Genomic DNA, 14359 nt, shown 5'->3' with positions numbered 1-14359 from the left:
CATTGTTATTTCATCAAATAATTCAGTGAGGTTGGTCAAACAATTCTCTTTTGCAAAACATGTTGATTATGTTTGGTTTTTAGTTGTTTTTCTATTTTCTCCTTAGTTAGGGATCCCTTATTTTTCTACGGCCAATGTCAAGCTATCTGCTCTAGATCTCGCTGGACATGATCCATCTTCCTTCTTACATACATACCAATACCCAGGAACTACAAATTTTTCAGGTTAATTAGTAAATATATAAATATAGTAGTACCTCTGCTATCTCTTTGTTAGATTTTTGTTTAGAATGCAGACATGCAGATAAAAAGGTTTTATCGTCTTTAAGTTTGATTCATTTATTTAACATTTTGGTCATTTTATTTCAAATGCAGTTTCATAAATTATAATCTCATCAGCAGATGTCTTGTTTACTTGATGATGAAATGAAATGAAAATCGCTTATTGTCACGAGTAGGCTTCAATGAAGTTACTGTGAAAAGCACTGAGTCGCCACATTCCCTTGCTTTTGTAGTCTTTTAAAAATTAATTCCTGAAATTTGTGTGCTGCTGGCAAGGTCAGAATTTATTGCCCATCCAAAATTGTTGTTGAGTAGATGGTGGCTTAAACCACTGCAGTCCATATGGTATAGGTACATCCACAGTGCTGTTAGGGTGCATATCTCAGGTTTTTGATTCAGTGACAGTGAAGGAATGGTGATATATTTCCAAGTGAGGAAAGTGTGTGGATTGGAGCAGAACTTGCAGGTGAAGATATTTCCATGCATCTGCTGTCCTTGTCCTTCTAGGTGGGAGAGGTTGTGTGTTTGGAAGGTCTTGTTGAAGGAGCCCTGGTGAGGTATTGCACTGTATCCAGTATTTGGTACATACTTGTATATAATGCATAGCTGATGGAGGGAATGAATGTTTAAGGTGGTGGATGGGATAATGATTAAGCAGGCTGCTTTTACATGGATGGTGTTGCGTTTCTTGAGTGTTGATGGAGCTGCAGTCAGTGAGAAATATTTTTTAACACACTCTGTGCCTAATAAATGCTGGTTAGTGTTTGGGGAGTCAGGAGGTGAGTTACTCACCACAGAATTACCTGCTTTGGACCTGCCACAGTATTTAAATGTCCAGTTCAGTTTCTGGTCAGTGGTAAGCCCCCAGATGTTGATGGTGATTCAGTGATGGTAATGCTGTTGAATACCAAGGGAAATGGTTAGATTCTCTCTTTTTGGAGATGGTCATTGCCTGGAACATGTGTGGTACAAATGTTACATGCCATTTCTCTGTTCAAGCCTAAATGATGTCCTGGCCATGCTGCACCTGGGCACAAAGTGATTCAGTATCTGAGGGGCTGCAACTGGTACTGAACATTATGCAAATAAATAACAATGATAATCCCCACATCTGACCTTATGGTGGAGGAAGGTCGTTGATGAAGGTGGGTAGGCCTAGGCCTGAGGAACTAGTATTGAGGAATTCGAGCAGCAATGGGCTGGGATTGAGATGATTGTTCTCCAACAATCACAACCATATTCCTTTGTGCTAGGTATGATTCCAACCAATGGAAGAAGTTTCCCTAGATTCTCATTGACTTCAATTTTATTACAGCTGCTTAATGCCACAATAAGTCAAATAGTGCCTCAATGTTCAGGGCAGTCACATTCACCTGATGCCTGAAATTCTGTTCTTTTTAACACATTTGGATCAAGGTTGTAATAAGGTCTTGAGCCATGTGGGTAATATCTATTAGCAAGTTGGTGCTGAGTAAGTGCTACTTTATAGCACTATCACTGACACCTTCGATCACTTTACAGGTGATTGAGAACAGACTGCTCGGGTGGCAATTAGCTGATTAGATTGTGCCATTTGTGGACTGGACATTCCTGCAAAATTTTCCACATTGTCTGGTAGATGCCAATGTTGTAGGTGAACTAGAATAGCTTGGCTAGGAGTGCAACTAGTTCTGGAGCATCGGTCTGCAGCACTACTCTTGGGATATTGTTAGGATATCAAGCCTTTTATGTATCCAGTGTGTTCTTGATATTATGAAGAGTGGATCAAATTGGCCAATGGTTGGAATCTGAGGACCACAGGCAAAGGCTGAGATGTTTCATCCACTCCATACTTCTAGCTTTAATATGCTTCTTCTGCTGTTTAGCAAATATGTGGAATCATCTCAGCCCCATGGACATTGCTGCAGGAGTGTGCTAGGCCCAGCTATCTTCAGCAATGACCTTTGACTCCACCATAGATTTCATAGAATTTACAGTGCAGAAGGAGGCCATTCAGCCCATCGAGTCAGCACCGGCTCTTGGAAAGAGCACCCTATCCAAGCCCACACCTCCACCTTATCCCCATAACCCAGTAACCCCACCCAACACTAAGGGCAATTCTGGACACTAAGGGCAATTTAATATGGCCAATCCACCTAACCTGCACATCTTTGGACTGTGGGAGGAAACCGGAGCACCCGGAGGAAACCCACGCACACACGGGGAGAACGTGCAGACTCCGCACAGACAGTGACCCAAGCCGGGAATCGAACCTGGGACCCTGGAGCTGTGAAGCAATTGTGCTAACCATTATGCTACCGTGCTGCCCATGTACCAATGCTGAATTTCCTAATTTCACCCATCTTTGGGGTTTTACCATTGACCAGAAATTCAATTGGACTAGCTGTATAAAAACTGTGACCACAGGAACAGGTCAGTGGCTGGGAACCCTGCTGCGAATAATTCATCCCCTGACTCCTGGAAGCCTACCTGCTTCAAGGTAGATGGCAGGAGTATGGTTATATGGTACCTACTTAGCTAGATGAGTACAGCTTCAACAACACTTAAGAAGCTTAACAGCATAACCCAGGATAAAGCAGACCACTTGATAGCCACCCCCATCCTCCACCACCACATTCAGTTCCACCACCACTGATGCACTGTGGCAATAATTCACCAAGGCTCCTTGAATAGCACCTTCCAAACCCATCTCTACCACATAGAAGAAGAAAGATAATGGACACATGTGAAAATCATCATCTGCAGTTCTCCTCCAAGCCACACACTATCCTGCCTTGAAACTACAACTCAGTTTCTTCACTGTCACTGGATCAACATTTTGGAACTCCTATTCAAACAGCACTGTGGATGTTGGACCAATGGACTGCAATGGTTCAAAAAGGTGGCTCCCATCATCTTCTCAAGAGCATTTAGGGATGAGCAGCAAATGTTGGCCAGCCAGTGACACTCGTACCTCATGAAAGAATAAAATATGGTCCTGTCGGTTACAGGTAAGGCACCTGTTGTCGCTCTACTACACTCCTCTTGTTTGTTGTCCACCATTTCCCGCAGTCTGGAAACATGATGTTCAGAACTTGGCCAGCTCAGTAAGCAGTGCGACCACCTTACTCAGAATACATTCTGTGCACATACTACCCTTAATGCTTCTGGATGAGTGTTCAACTTGGAGGAGTACTGATTCATCAGTTGAGGGGCCGGTAGGTGATAAGAGACAGGAGGTTCATTTGCCCAATGTTGACTTGATGCCAAGGTATTTCATGGGGTCCAGAATGATTTTCTAGGACTCCCTAGGCTACTGACTGCTGACTGTATGTAACTCACCCCTGGTGCATTGATTCTTCCGATGAGACTGGACATACCCAGCGATAGTGATGGAGGAAATGAAAAACAGAAAATGTTGGTAATACTCAGCAGTCTGGCAGCATCTCTGGAGAGAGAAACAATATTAACATTTCAGATCAAAGGCCTTTCTTGAAGATTGAAGGAAGATTTCCAGCATCTGCAGTATTTTGAAGGAACAGGAGTACTAGGAACTGGAGTACACCATTTGGTCCTGGAGCCTGCTCGGCATTCAATAAGATTATGACCTTAACTCCACTTTCCTGTCTATTGCCCATAACCTGTGACTGCCTTGTGGATCAAAAAATTATTCAACTCAGGCCTGAATATATTCAATGACTCAGTTTCCACTTCTCTCAGGGTAGAGCGAATTCTAAAGTTTAACAACCTTCTGAGAGATAAAAATTGTTCTCATCTCTGTCTTATAATGCAGACACCGAATTTTGAAACTGTGCTCCCTGTTCTAGATTCCCCCACAGTCGGGAACATCCTCTCAGAATCTACGATGTCAAGCCCCCCTCAGAACCTCATGTTTCATTAGGTTTCAGAGGACAGTTAAGGGAAAACCATAATGATGTGGGTCTGGAGTCACATCTAGGCCATATTGGGCAAGGCTCAGAGGTTTCTTTCTCTGAGGGTAATCCAATAGCTTTATGACCATCATTATTGAGGATTAACATTTTATGCCAAATTGATGAATTATATTTTAATTCTATGTTTGGATTTTGAACTCATGTCTTCGAGTATTAGTCTGTGTATCTACACAATAGGCTAATAGCATGACCACTATGTTGCAATGTCATGTGATTTAAGCTTAGGATCTCATAATCTTTCGTAAAAACATGATTGACTTGCCCTGTCAGTGCTTTCTAAATGCGAACCCCTGCTCCTGTATCAAGTTTGCATGCAAAGCCTGATAGTTTCATACATGTAGCTCCAAAAAAGGTGTAGAACCACCTTGATTAGGTACTTCATGGAACACTGTTGGTCAAATCAGATGCTATCTCACACATAGTAAAGAAATCTGTTGAGCTGGATTGGTAGAGAAATTTCAAGTAGACTCTCCTTCAAGGATTCCAAAAAAAGACTACATGTTATTGCCTTTTGCATTGGAGTTCATGAATCTCATTCTTTGAACAAATGATTTCCACTCAGTGAATCAATGAGAGCACTCATCATTCAAAAATTAATAAGATTCTTCGCTGCTTAACAATGTCTTCTGGAGACTTCCGGTTGCGGCTATGCGGAGCTAAGCCGCACGATTCGGCAGCTCCCGCTACCACGGACTTTCTGGATCGTTAGAGGAGCCCCAACGGAACTTTGTTTTGACGCAACCCGTGGGGAAGGGAAGAGAGAGGTCCCCCTCCAACTTCTATGAAACGGACCAGAAGTGTAACGGCCAAAGGAGCGGCACTGGAGCAACGGGAGAAGCGAGGGAAAGAAAACAAAATGGCGGCGGCTAGGGACAAAGGGGAGCTGCAGGAGTTCATCAGGCGCTGCTTCGAGGAGCAGCGCGAGGAGATGCGCAAGGAGATGTTAACGCCTATGCTCTCGGCAATTGAAGGACTCGGGATCACCCAGAAGGCCCACAAAGTTAAGATCCAGGAGGTACAGAAAAGAGTCAGTCAGAACGAGGACGAGCTCGTGGGCCTGGCGGTGAGAGTGGAGCAGAACGAGGCGCTACACAAGAGGTGGGCAGGAAGACTCGAAGGCCTGGAGAACAGGTCGATGAGAAAGAATCTGCGAACCCTGGGTCTCCCTGAGGGAGTGGAGGGGGCCGATGCCGGGGCATACGCGAGCACGATGCTCGAGGCGATGATGGGCACGAAGGCCCCTTCGAGGCCGCTGGAGTTGGACGGGGCACATCAGGTGCTGGCGAAGAAGCCCCAGGAAAATGAGCCGCCAAGGGCGATGGTGGTGAGGTTCCACCGGTTCACGGACAGAGAGTGGGTCCTGAGATGGGCCAAGAAGGAGCGGAGCAATAAGTGGGACAATGCAGAGATCCGAATATACCTGGACTCAAGCACGGAGGTTGCAAAGCGGAGAGCGGGTTTCAACCGGGCCAAAGTGGCGTTGTACCAGAAAGAAGTGAAATTCGGAATGCTGCAGCCAGCGCGACTGTGGGTCACATACAAGGGCCAACACTATTACTTCGAAACGCCTGAAGAGACGTGGACCTTTGTACAAACCGAAAAGTTGGACTCTAACTGAGGGTTTGTGAGGGTGCGGGGGGGGGGGGGGGGATGTTTGAGGATTGATGTGTGATGGTTGTTGTATATAGGGGGTCAATCACACGCAGGAAATATTACATGGGCTGGGGGGGGAGAGAGACAAGGCCGCGACAGGAGCTGCGCCAGAGGGGTTGGAGCGGGCTTTGAAAAGCGCGGGGTTTTTTCCCGCGCGCGGGAAGAAAGGCGTGAAGGGGAGCGAAGGAATGCATATTGATTGGGAGACTCCCACACGGGGAGGTCAATGGGACGGCAGGGGAAGCCGGGGTCAGCAGGCGTCAGCTGACTTACGGGAGTGACATGGGGGGAGCAAAAAGCTAGACAGGGGTCTAGCAGGGGGGGGAAGGGTTGCTGCTGCACTGGCCGAAAGGGAATGGGACACAGAAGAGGTGGTCGGGACGGAGGTCCTCCGTCTGGGGGACTGGAGGGTGAGGGAGGCATGGACACGGCCCAGAAAAGGAGATGGCTAGTCGGCTGGGGGTGGGGTGGGGGGGTGGGGGGGCGTGGGGGGGGGGGGGGGGGGGGGGCGAGAGCCCCTCCAATCCGGCTGATAACGTGGAATGTGATGGGCCTGAATGGGCCGGTGAAGAGGGCTCGAGTGTTCATGCACTTAAAGGGACTGAAGGCGGACGTGGCCATGCTCCAAGAGACACACCTGAAGGTGGCGGACCAGGTCAGGTTAAGAAAGGGATGGGTAGGACAGGTATTCCACTCGGGACTGGACGCGAAGAATAGAGGGGTGGCAATATTGGTGGGAAAGCGGGTGTCATTTGAGGCCAAGACTATTGTAGCGGACAAGGGAGGGCGATATGTAATGGTGAGCGGTAGGCTGCAAGGGACTGGGAATACGCCTCGAACTGGGATGATGCAGGATTCATGAAGCGCATGTTGGGGCGTATTCCGGACCTGGAGATAGGAGGCCCGATAATGGGAGGGGACTTCAATACAGTGTTGGATCCAGCACTGAACCGCTCCAAATCAAGGACTGGAAAGAGGCCGGCGGTGGCCAAGGTACTAAGGGGGTTTATGGATCAGATGGGGGGAGTGGACCCATGGCGGTTTGCAAGGCCACAGGCCAGGGAATTTTCTTTCTTCTCCCATGTACACAAAGCCTACTCCTGGATAGATTTCTTTGTTCTGGGTAGGGCACTCATCCCGAGGGTGGAGGGGACAGAGTATTCGGCCATAGCCGTTTCAGAACATGCCCCGCACTGGGTGGAACTGGAGCTGGGAGAGGAGAGGGACCAACGCCCGTTGTGGCGGCTGGATGTGGGACTGCTGGCGGACGAGGTGGTGTGTGGGAAGGTGAGGGGGTGTATCGAAAGGTACTTGGAGGCCAACGACAACGGGAGGTGCGGGTGGGGGTGGTATGGGAGGCGTTGAAGGCGGTGATCAGCGGAGAGCTAATCTCCATTAGGGCTCATAGGGAGAAGACAGAGGGTATGGAAAGGAAGAGGTTAGTGGGGGAGATTTTGAGAGTGGACAGGAGATACGCAGAGGCCCCGGAGGAAAGATTACTTGGGGAAAGACGACGGCTCCAGACGGAGTTTGACCTGTTGACCACAGGGAAGGCGGAGGCACATTGGAGGAAAGCGCAGGGGGCGACCTACGAGTATGGAGAAAAGGCTAGTCGGATGCTGGCACACCAGCTCCATAAGAGGATGGCAGCGAGGGAAATAGGGGGAGTCAAAGATGGAAGGGGAGCCACGGTTCGGAGTGCGACAAAAATAAACAAGGTATTTAAGGCCTTTTCTGAAGAGCTGTACAGATCCCAGCCCCCAGCGGGGGAAGAGGGGATGAGACGATTCCTAGATCAACTGAGATTCCCGAGGGTGGAGGAGCAAGAGGTGTCTGGTTTGGGGGCACCAATTGGGTTGGAGGAGCTGAGCAAGGGTTTGGGGAGCATGCAGGCGGGGAAGGCCCCGGGACCGGACGGATTCCCGGTGGAGTTCTAAAGGAAGTACGTAGACCTGTTGGCCCTGCTACTGGTGAGGACCTTTAATGAGGCAAGAGAGGAGGGGACCCTGCCCCTGACAATGTCGGAAGCGACAATTTCTTTGATCCTAAAGTGGGACAAGGACGCACTGCAATGTGGATCGTACAGGCCGATCTCGCTCCTCAACGTGGATGCAAAGTTGCTGGGAAAAGTGCTGGCCACGAGGATCGAGGACTGTGTTCCGGGGGTAAACCACGAGGACCAGATGGGATTTGTAAAGGGCAGGCAACTCAACACCAATGTGCACCTCTTAAACGTGATAATGATGCCATCGGAGGAGGGAGAGACGGAGATAGTGGCAGCTATGGATGCGGAGAAGGCCTTTGACCAAGTAGAGTGGGCGTACCTCTGGGAGGTGCTGCGTAGGTTTGGGTTCGGGGGAGGGTTTATCAGTTGGGTTAAGCTCCTTTACAGAGCCCCGATGGCGAGTGTAGTGACGAACCGACCGAGGTCGGAGTACTTTCGACTGTACTGAGGGACGAGGCAGGCGTGCCCCCTGTCATTGAGGGAGTCAAATAAATGGAGGGGGGTGGTCCGAGGGGGAGAAGAGCATCGGGTGTCGCTATATGCGGATGACCTGTTGCTGTACGTGGTGGATCCAATGGAGGGGATGGTGGAGGTCATGCAGACTCTAAGGGAGTTTGGGGAGTTTTCGGGCTATAAGCTCAATGTAGGGATGAGTGAGCTCTTTGTATTACAGGCGGGGGACCAAGAAAGAGGGATAGGGGACCTACTGCTGAGGAGGGCAGAGGGGAGCTTTCGGTATCTGGGGATCCAGATAGCCAGGTGTTGGGGGACCCTACATAAACTGAATCTGACGAGGTTGGTGGAGCAAATGGAGGAGGATTTCAAAAGATGGGACATGCTACCACTCTCGCTGGTGGGTAAAGTGCAGTCGGTCAAAATGGTGGTCCTTCCGAGGTTTCTGTTTGTATTTCAGTGCCTTCCCATCGTGTTCACTAAGGCCTTTTTTAAGAGAGTAGGCAGGAGTATTACGGGGTTTGTGTGGGCGAATAAGACCCCGAGAGTAAGGAGAGGGTTCCTGGAACGCAGTAGGGACCGAGGTGGGTTAGCGTTGCCAAACCTGGGGAGCTACTACTGGGCAGCAAATGTGGCGATGATCTGCAAGTGGGTTATGGAGGGAGAGGGGGCGGCATGGAAGAGGATGGAGATGGTGTCCTGTAAAGGAACGAGCCTGGGGGCGTTGGTGACAGCACCGCTGCCGCTCTCGCCGACAAAGTATACCACGAGCCCGGTGGTGGCGGCAACGTTAAGGATCTGGGAACAGTGGAGACGACACTGGGGTGCAATGGGAGCATCGGTGTGGTCCCCGATCAGGGGTAACCACCGGTTTGTCCCGGGGAAGATGGACATCCAGAGCTGGCATCGGGCGGGGATTGGAAGAATGGGGGACCTGTTCATCGACGGGACGTTTGCGAGCCTAGGGGCACTGGAGGAGAAGTTCGAGTTACCCCCGGGAAATGCCTTTAGATATATGCAGGTGAGGGCTTTTGTGAGGCGACAGGTGAGGGAATTCCCGTTGTTCCCGGCACAAGAAGTTCAAGATAGGGTGATCTCGGGTGTGTGGGTCGGGGAGGGCAAGGTGTCGGAAATACACCAGGAGTTGAAAGAAGAGGGGGAAGCGCTGGTAGAAGAGTTGAAGGGTAAATGGGAGGAGGAGCTGGGGGAGGAGATCGAGGAAGGTCTGTGGGCTGATGCCCTAGGTAGGGTTAATTCCTCCTCCTCGAGTGCCAGGCTCAGCCTGATACAATTTAAGGTGGTCCACAGAGCGCACTTGACGGGGGCGAGTTTGAGTAGGTTCTTTGGGGTGGAGGACAGATGTGGAAGGTGCTCGGGGAGCCCGGCGAACCATGCCCATATGTTTTGGTCATGCCCGGCACTGGAGGGGTTCTGGAGAGGAGTGGCGGGAGCAATATCTCAGGTGGTGAAAGTCCAGGTCAAGCCAAGCTGGGGGCTAGCAATATTTGGAGTAGTGGACGAACCGGGAGTGCAGGAGGCGAAAGAGGCCGGCATTCTGGCCTTTGCGTCCCTAGTAGCCCGGCGAAGGATCTTGCTAATGTGGAAGGAGGCGAAGCCCCCAGCCTGGAGGCCTGGATTAATGATATGGCTGGGTTCATAAAGTTGGAGAGGATTAAGTTCGCCTTGAGAGGGTCTGTGCAGGGGTTCTACAGGCGGTGGCAACCGTTCCTAGACTATCTTGCGGAGCGTTAGAGGAAGGTCGGTCAGCAGCAGCAGCAACCTTGGGGGGGGGGGGCGCGGGGGAACGTCCTGGGAGGGGGGGGGAAAGGGGAGACTGCCTGGGAGGGTGGATGACCAAGAGATAACATGAAGGGTTGGGGAAACTGGCACGTACGGGAGAGGGCCGGTGTACAAAGCTGTGTAAATATATCATTTTGCCATGTATATATCTTGCTCTGTGCGATTTCTCATTTTTTTGTTACGATGGGGGGGGGGGTTATTGTTTGTAAGAGAGAAAAATTGTGTTAAAAAGCTTTAATAAATATATATTTTTTTAAAACCAATATCTTCTGGAAATCCAGTACTGGGTAGTTTTAGATATGGGATGACATTACGTTTAATCTGGTGTGTCGAAGGTGTGAATCTTAAACAATGTAAAACTACTTTTGGTCTCACATCTTCTGGTTTATGTTTGGTCAAAAGCGCCTATCACATCACAAAATCCCTAACTGCCTTATGCGAAACCAGACCATTTTGTTGAATCACCATTTCATAAGGACCATTTGCTTGATGGTTCCTTTATGGCCTTCCTCACCTCTCGCTCTATAATCTTCCCAGGCTGAATCACCAATTCACTATGTTTTAGTTTTTTAGGTCAGTGGTGGCCAACCATCTCCCCAGTGGCCACATGCAGCCCATCAGGGTTCTGAGTGTGGCCCATGAGACATATTTTGTTGACTATTGCCCATGCACAGAATTACCACATTCCACTGATTTCTGCCCGTTGTAGCTTTTTTCCGACTGGTATGACTGAAGTTGTATGCATGTAAAGCAAGGGCAAGTGAAGTGAGCTGAGTGGTGATATGCCTATGGGCTATATTATAGATGGATGTGTGTGACCTCTAACCTCCAGGTGGCAGTACAGACACACCATGGGGTCTGTAGACCAAGGTCATGTGACCTGTGACTTTGATATAAGGGGAGAGACATCTGGCCATCTTGAGAAGAAGATTGAGAGGGTAATAAGACATACAACTGAATGGTCAGTGCGAGGTGTCAGTTCCAGAGGAGTAGTTAGCAGACTCCATGATAATGTGCTCTATATCAGATTCCTATCTTACCACACGAGACTCAATAAAAGATTCTGGTTTGGACAAGTCAAAGTGTTTGGTGGATTCCTTTGTAAAATACAAAGGACCAAACACAACAAGATGCATGCTGATAGCATACATTGACTGTGAGAGCCATGTGCTCCATTTGCTCCCAAAGTGTAAATATTTATTTTATTTTTACCAGTTGAAGTTAATGACAGTTCTGGGCGGCACGGTGGCACTGTGCTTAGCACTGCTGCCTCGCGGCATCAGGGACCCGGGTTCCACCCCAGCTCCGGGTCACTGTCCGTGTGGAGTTTGCATTCTACCCATGTCTGCATGGGTCTCGCCCCACACCCCAAAGATGTGTAGGGTAGGTAGATTGGCCACGCTAAATTGGCCCTTAATTGGAATAAAAATAATTTGGTACTCTAAATTAAAAAAAAGAAGTTGATGACAGCTCTATTAATATATGAACGATTAAGCATATTGTATGGGCGAGATTCAACAGATAAATTTCAAAGTCTGGTTTTGGATGCGTTTAGTGGGATGTTTCGCGGTGGCTGTGTTGGCAAGATATCGCGGCCTATATTCAATGCTCCCCCACCACTCACTCCCAGTCAACGCACAAGCATGGCAATGCACAGACTTGCTCCTCACTTTTTGCAGATGCTGACCTCTCGACACTGTTGATGACATGCACGCCACCCTGTTCTTCCAAAGGGGTCAGTGGACCAGCAGTAGGATCATCAATGCTGCCTTGGAGGCAGTGGCGGCGGGTGTCAATGCGGGCAGCATGACCTGGAGAACTGCCATCCAACGTTGGAAAAAGACAACGACCTCCACTGGGCTGCTAGGGTAAGTTAGCACTGCTCTCCTGGCATCTTCTCCTGGCATCAGTTCAGGCTGCCAACCCTCAAATTCCCACACGCATCCACACCCTCCAAATAAGTGGCTGACACCTCGCACCCTCCCCGCATCCGATCTTTGTGCTTGTTCCTCAGAACCCCCTGTCAGCTACCAGCACAATCCCTCATGTCCAGGTGCAATCCCCACACATATGACCTGTTGTAGATCCCCCGACCTATCAAGCATGCGGCTCTCAATGCCTTCTCTTTGTCCCCACGGGAAAAGATAACCCATAAGAGGAAAGGGCCAAGATGGGGAGGACGGAGTCCCAGAAATTCAAGTCTTCACCTTCTATGAGGAACGGGCTCTGGAAATCACGGATTTGCCTGAGGAGAGAGGAGTCACTGACAATGATGTTGGCCTGCCCCGCAGAGCTTAGGATCCATGCCCCTTCACCCAAATGATCTGTCTCAAGTGAGTTGTTCATGTCAGACAAAATGATCCTTCCGTCTGACTGACCACACGGCCATTGTCTTTCAGGATCTCCATCCTATAAGGCCGGGCAATCCGGAGTCATTCCCCCGCCCCCACCCCCCCCTCCCTTCGCGACCCAAGTGACCATCTTAGAGGAGAGATCCAAGGAGATCACCATCGAAGCGTCACAGCTATCACCTGCACCTTCCACCAATGCAGAGACACACACCTCGGTAGGCGACATTAGTGGACAGGCAACTGGGGCACAATCTGGTGAGCACCACGGTTGCTTGGTACACATCAGGCGGAGGCAGGAACATCCAAGGGAGACAGCTGTTGGAGGTCTGCTGGATCCCAGGACACAGCTGGGTCCCAGTCAAATGCCGAGCCGCTGGACAAAGTTCTCCCAAAGCTGATAAAAATGATAGGACACAGCAGTGAGATTCAGGAGGGGGTCTCAGCTACACTCCAGCGACTGCAAAGCCGATTGAAAGAGTCCCAAATGCTGCAAGCACAGGAGATGGTGCCGACAATACATGGCACCGAGGCCAAAATTGCTAGGGTTATGACCGCAGTGGAAAACCTGAAGCGTGACATCCACTTCTTGAGTGATGGTGCTCAAGGCATGGCTCAGTCTGTGACGACCATGGCTGAGGGCCACAGCTTCATGTTCCAGTCACTGAGGGACATGTCCCAGATGCATGTGGATATTGCTGAGGCACTGCAGAGCATGGCCCAGTCACTGAGGGACATGTCCCAGATGCAGGTGGACATTGCCGAGGCACTGCAGAGCATGGCCCAGTCACTGAGGGACATGTCCCAGATGCAGGTGGACATTGCCGAGGCACTGCAGAGCATAGCCTAGTCACTGAGGACCATCACTGAGGTTGTCCACACCTCAATGCAGACAATGGGAGCCTCCAGGACTGGCAGTGCCAGATAGCTTAGAGGCCTCTGGAGCTCTCACTCCAGCTGCTCCTCCATCCCATGGAGTCACTGAAAGCCCTATGGCACTGTCAAGCAGGAGGAAGTGCTGGAGGCCAACATGGAGCCTGTCACCAAGGAGATGACGGTGGTCTCCAGTTCTTCCAAATCCCCCCCTCCTGACACCAGTGCATCTCAAGGACTGTGGGGCATAACAGGGTGGCCCATGTCCTCAGTGGATATCCCTTGTCCCTGATGAGCCAACCGGTCATCCTGTCTTCGAAGATACTGGATAACTCTGAGTATCCCAGGATGTAGCTGTCTTGCACATTCCCTGGATAGTGGGCACACACGTCCATGAATATGAGGTGGTGGTCACACATTCAGGGAGTGGAACCCCTTCCTGTTAGCATAGGGCACTCCTTGATGCCCAGTTCTTGCAGGGCAACATGTGTGCATCAATCACTCCCTGGACCTGGGGCATCCTGCCAATGGCAACACATCTTGCAGCCCGGGCACTTTGGTGGGCCTGGTCTAACTTAAAGGTGATATAATTGGATGCCCAGACGTACAGAGCATCTGTAACTTTACGGATGCACATGTGGGCTGTAGATTGTAATATTCCACACAGATCCCTGCTCAAGCCCTGGAATGATCCGGTGGCATAAATGTTCAGGGCTGACACTGTCTTCTGTGGCACATGGTGTCCATCAGCTCATTCAATGACCAACGACGCCATTACACTGTGGGCCGTCGCCAGCCTCCCTTTTTGGGACCCTCCTCAGCGTGATGGGTGGCCAGGCGTCCCGCTGCACATGGGGTGCCGCCTCCAGCTTGTTTTGGCCTTGTTGCTGTCTCTGGCATCTGCCCATCTGGGCTGCCACAAGTAACATGAGGGCAGCCTCCGTGGGGTGGATTCCAGCAGACATTGTTATATTTGTAAGGAATTGGAGAAGGAAAGAGACCAACAATCAGTTA

The sequence above is a fragment of the Scyliorhinus torazame genome, chromosome 8 (genome assembly GCF_047496885.1).
Source record: "Scyliorhinus torazame isolate Kashiwa2021f chromosome 8, sScyTor2.1, whole genome shotgun sequence".
Taxonomy (NCBI): Eukaryota; Metazoa; Chordata; class Chondrichthyes; order Carcharhiniformes; family Scyliorhinidae; genus Scyliorhinus; species Scyliorhinus torazame.
Note: the sequence above shows the minus strand (reverse complement) of the source record.